At 34.3% G+C, this 5,467-nt stretch overlaps 1 long non-coding RNA gene across 3 annotated transcripts; it reads left to right on the top strand.

Annotated features, from left to right (window-relative positions):
• Nucleotides 1-330: 330 nt before the first annotated feature.
• On the top strand, nucleotides 331-2,519 carry LOC133171636 (uncharacterized). 3 transcript variants are annotated; one of them, XR_009718830.1, is made up of 4 exons: nucleotides 331-368; nucleotides 1,115-1,278; nucleotides 1,756-1,845; nucleotides 2,264-2,519. It is a non-coding gene; the product is annotated as an uncharacterized LOC133171636 (long non-coding RNA). The 3 variants fall into 3 exon arrangements; XR_009718828.1 differs by lacking the exon at nucleotides 1,756-1,845 and having other exon boundaries at nucleotides 1,115-1,284; nucleotides 2,266-2,519; XR_009718829.1 differs by lacking the exon at nucleotides 2,264-2,519 and having other exon boundaries at nucleotides 1,756-2,138.
• The last annotated feature ends 2,948 nt before the right edge of the window (nucleotides 2,520-5,467 follow it).

The raw sequence follows: 5,467 nt of genomic DNA, 5'->3' as shown, positions 1-5,467 counted from the left end.
CGTTTTTCACTCAATTGACCACTGTGGGACTGAACACTGTAACAAACTGGAACGGATGTATAAGGAACATCCTTACTTAGGCGAACACATGGTCCTGGAAAGACTAGCTCTTATCAAGTAAAATACGTCATGGGTGACGCAAGCATCTACTTTAAACGGAAGAGGCATGAGTTGCATCCGTTTTTCAAATTCTGTTTCATTTGCGTGTTCATTAGGGAGAAGAAAGTAAAAATTAACGTCTGCTTGCATGTTGCTTGATTTTATTATTTTGGGGACGTACATATACGTGTGTATTTATAAAGTTGGATTTGAACATTTAAACAAATAATATTGTTCTGCGAGAGAAGAGGACGAATTTGTTTTTCAAGGTAAAGATTTAGTTAAAGGAAATAAACATACTTTAAAATCTCAGGAAATTTTCTTTTTTAATACACAAACGTATAACTGTAATTATCATACTTCTCAAACAAGGAAGATTACATTTCAAAACAAGGAAAATATGCAGAGGAAATTGCAATTACTGTAATAGGTGACAGTAGCTAACATGAAAAAAAAACTAGAAATTTTAAATCAGATTTTACGTAGCTTAGAAACACAATTTAAGTAAGGATAGAGATTCAGACGCATTACATTGAGTATAGGTCTAAATACGCAAATCAAAATGACATACTTAAATTTTATGACGAAATGCCCTAAGCTGTTACCACTTCGTTAATTGTAGACCGATCACGTGTAAAAGGGGGACCTTTCCTTGTGTTCCCAAGAACGTAAAATGATTAAACAAATAACACATTACATAAAGAGGTCTTTGTCAGTTTGTAACGAGTTCCAAAGACATCCTCCTCACGTTCCAATGTTATTGGTCGTACTATCGTCTATTACCAATAACTTCGTATGTATATATGCGATTGGAGAAGAATTTAAGCGCGGGATAACAATTTTGTGTTTTATTACATTAGTGGGTGTGCGTACTTATATATACTAATCGAGACACTCTATGTTAAATAGAATCATTCTTTCAATCAGTCAGTTGAAAATAAGAGCTGATTTTTTATCAATTAAAATTAATCTGCAAAAACAATTTCTTCCAAATGAGTTGTTTTGCTCTTTAAAGTGCACAGGAACTAAAGACTTCATTGGAAGAATTTTTTTGAATGAAAGGTGACTGAGTGCGACGCATGCCTAGTCATCACTGGAGCATATCCGGGATCGATGAAACCAGCAGACGACGAAAAGGCCACGTGAGGAGCGAGAGCAGACGGGACTCCAGTTAGAAAGGTAAGGGTCGATTATATTAATAAGGCGTCTTATACCTATGGAATTCCTTTAATATAATACTATTATCAAAATAAGAAATAATATCAAAATTTTTTAATTAAACTTACGAATATTCTTTTTCTCTACTATAGAGAATATAAAATACTTCATATTCATTTTTATAACTCCAGTTACCATTTTGAAAAAAAAAAATATCCATGTGAAATTAATCATTTTTTTTAAATTTTAACCACGATTATACATTAAATATTCTTTTATTTATGGTTACCTGTGTACTCATTTACGATGATTCATTGAACCATGTAATAAAAATGAAGTAGATTTTAAAGTCATGTTAATATAATTAAACGTGTTTGAATAGAGATAAAAGTGTTTCCTTTCATTTTAATCCAGAAAATAATGTTAATCAGAGTAGTATGATGTTTAAGTTCAGGAATTCTGTATCTTTTATTGAAAATTATATCTCCTATTTATAAGGATGATGTAAAAGAAGGGAAGTCTTGCCAAAAATAACCTTTCGTTAGAAAAACTACGCAGTTTTTATTAAACGATTAGGTAAGCTAGTAGGTAATCTTTTTATAGCTTCTTTGTTTTGAATATATATATGCACAACATTTGAAGTCAATCGGGACACATGGCGATCGATCCGTATAGCTTGATGTAGGTAGTTTATGGACCAACAAACCGAGCAGAGGATTAATTATAGCTTTATGATCAAGCACGTCTTGTGTATGAAAGCTGGATGTTTCAGTGCAGACAAATCATCTGATTGGCGGTGGTCACTTCTAAAGTCAACGACATGCAAACGGGTCATTGAAACCATCTAAAACATGAGCTAAAATTAATGGTTGGGAAAAGAATTTAAAAAACTAGGTTTTTTAGTTCTTTTGTCTGATCAATGGATAATGAATTATACACGCATATTGAATAAACGGTAAAGAAGCGCGTGTCAAAAAAGAAGATATTTGTGATTATTTTCTGTGAGAGACCAATGCCATCATCCTTCACGGACATTTAGAGTAAAAAAAGTCACTGACCGCAAAAATTGGAAACTCCTTAGACAGAAACGAGAACAAAGCTACGCATTCATATCAGTGAACCGAATCGGGAATTCCCCTCGTAACCTCCTCTCACCATGGGAGACTGGATATGACTATGAGGGTCATCGCCCCATTTTACTGCCAGACAAGTAGGTCGATGGGGTTCTTGGAACGAACTGGTAACTATTTTATAACAAAAAAGGATGGGATCGATTTTGAAGCAATTGCTCTAGGTGTAGGTAGGTGTGGGGCCGGATAATGGAACATTTTTTTATGAGTATAACAGCTGTGATAAACAGACTTTATTATTAATAACATTACATTCAATTTATAATTCAGATACAGCATCTTATACAAAAACTTCTACTATTAATTAATTTTCATATTAGATTTTGTTGTCACAAGTACGAAGAAGCCCGCGCAAATTCTTGTCATTCCTTGTGACAGATGTTTTGGCCTGTCTATCGGCTTGTCACATTTGACCAATACACTCCTACTTGTTTGTTCGGAATACTCATTCTTTGTACAGGTAATCCTAAACCACAGAGTGGGTTGAAAGTTTGTCAGGTGCCCTGATTTTAGCTACCCTATCAAACTATTGAACGATAGTATGATATTTTGATCTAAACTGAATTTGTGTTAATCAGACATGTAAATATTTTATTAATGATCTGAAAAGGCATACCAGTTAACTAGGTACGCAAATTCTATTTAATAAACTATTTCAATGATGAAATCAGACATATAAACAACTGGTTGATTCCTAAGAAATAATTTTCTGTAATAATTAATATAATTATGCATCAAGGTGTAGGGGTTGCTCTACCATCGAGACAAACACGTGCATCTCCAGACATCGCTTAATTGGTGTGAAGCAAAATGTCAGATAGCTTGTGATTTTTATATCTTTTGATTCAGGGGTGGGCTGATATCAAGAATGGTCTTTGTCAAAAAGAGGTAGTCTGACATTCAACGCGATAACTGACTGCCTGTTCGGTGCTCCTGCTTGTCGGGGCATATGACCCTAGTCGGGGTCACCGTGTATTTATGTGCTCATCTCGTGAGGGCATTGTGTAAAAGGATAATTAAAGTGACAACAGAAAATTAAACATTTTCGGGCACAATCAAGGGAGATTTTTGCTGAATGGGGCTAGATTCGCTGCTTTTAGACATTGAAGGGGGCCTGTTGGTAGCTTTGTAATGGGCGCCATCAGTGAATTATGTTATTGCACGTGTCGTGCTAACAGGTTTGAAAAGGGCACGACGGATATAGCCGTCACCTTGTGTTATTGCTGAAAACATTCAAAATGCAATACACTAATCAGTATTTCAACAAGCTGAACAGATTAAACCCTTTGTTTTGATAAGAGAATATGTTATGTTTATTCATGTATTCACTTTCAAACCTTAGGCCAAGGGTTTCTCTGTTAAGGTACATAACAAGATTCTAAATTGGTATATATTTTCTATATATAGAATGTAAACTAATATTACGTAGCTATAACTTCATAGTAGCAAAAGGTCTTCACGATAGATAATGACCCATATGATGTGATTGAAAGAAGAAGGATTGGTCAAGCTTTGAAACCCCCCTTCTGTCTCCATATTTGCACTCCGGAAGTCATTAGGAAACGATTTTAAGTAGACAGATTGTACCAGAAAAAGGAAGTTGCTGCCATGTGGCTTTTGATTGGTCCATATATACTTCGTGTAAATTACTACAGTACACACTATTAATTTATTAAAAGTTCTCATGCAAGCTGTACCAAGTGTAATTACTCGGGCACAACATTTTTCTGTATACACTCTATGTATATCAAATATGATCAAAGCTAGCTCGTTAAGATTCCTATGTTGTGAATGCAGTATTTGTAGGTAGTTGTGGTTTCCATGACCCCCGTGAACCGTTCCTGTAGGGTTCATGTCTTATAGCACGGCGTTATGTTATAGTTAATTCATTTCACACTGTACGACATGGAAAAAGGGGAAAAAATCTACAGACTTATAAAGATATCTCGATCGATTATCAATACTCAGTAATTTGTTGGGGGAAAACCTACAATTACACTATCTTAATTGAGAAATGAAAGTATCCCTTTTTAAACTGGTCATCTCCCAGTGTTCGTGAACATTCACCCCTCTTTCACGATAAATATCTTAAAACGTACGATGTGTGGGCGTAGAGCTCGTCATGACGATAAGAAATATGAATGAGTTAAGCTCCATTCATGTCTTTACTATATTTACGTTTTACAGCGGTGTGCGAAAGTTAACACCCTATGTAGCCAAGTCAGGAATAGTTCAACCTTGTATGACTCTGCAGATACAGTCACAGCTCTATCGACTTAATGATTTATTGTTAGAGGTTATTGTCAGGTTTAGTCATACAATGACAAAGTTCGAGCAAAATGCGTATTGTTTATGTTGAGTCAATTTCTGAACTAGATTAATAAATTAACTAGCCAAAGTAATAAGAATGTGTATTTCAGTTTTCATTTCTGCTTAAAGTTTTTTGTTTTGTTTTTGTTGTATTTACTTCAAGGGTTACGGATGTAAAAATATTTAATTACTGATGTTTAAATAGAAAATATCTTATTCAGTAGAGGAGATATCCTTTTTCTGTGGTAAACTGTTTATGAATTGATTGTCGTTTAATATAAAATGTTTAGATACCATGCAAAAAAAAAAAGATTTTTTCTTTCCATTTTAAATAAATAGGACAAAATTAAGATATGTTAAATATACGCAATATAGCTTGCATTTGTTAACCGAACTTCGATCTTTTTTTCTTCCATTTTTCATATGTTAGACTATACTGTGGATTTTGTGATAAAACCAAATGATTCCAATAAATGACGCGTAAAAGAACTTTATTTGTAAAACACAAAGGAGTAACTCCACCTCAACTTTAAACTTTGGTCACACCTGTAGATCAACATTGTTAACATGGTTGGCGTTCCTATCCCATGTGTGCACAAACATGTCGCAACTTTCGTCATTGTGTGATCATGTGAAAGCTTTCAGAAAGGTAAGTTAAGGTAAGTAAAATATTGAACCCAGATAGACACTATGGAATGTAAGGCGTTGAAATGAATTTGATTTGTTTGCGTGGCTCTATGTAGATCTTTTGTAAATTAAACATCGTGGGT

The sequence above is a fragment of the Saccostrea echinata genome, unplaced genomic scaffold (genome assembly GCF_033153115.1).
Source record: "Saccostrea echinata isolate AGI-Se365-2 ecotype Australia unplaced genomic scaffold, CSIRO_AGI_Sech_v1 ptg000054l, whole genome shotgun sequence".
Lineage (NCBI taxonomy): Eukaryota > Metazoa > Mollusca > Bivalvia > Ostreida > Ostreidae > Saccostrea > Saccostrea echinata.
Note: the sequence above shows the minus strand (reverse complement) of the source record. Positions and strands in the feature narration are given on the sequence as shown.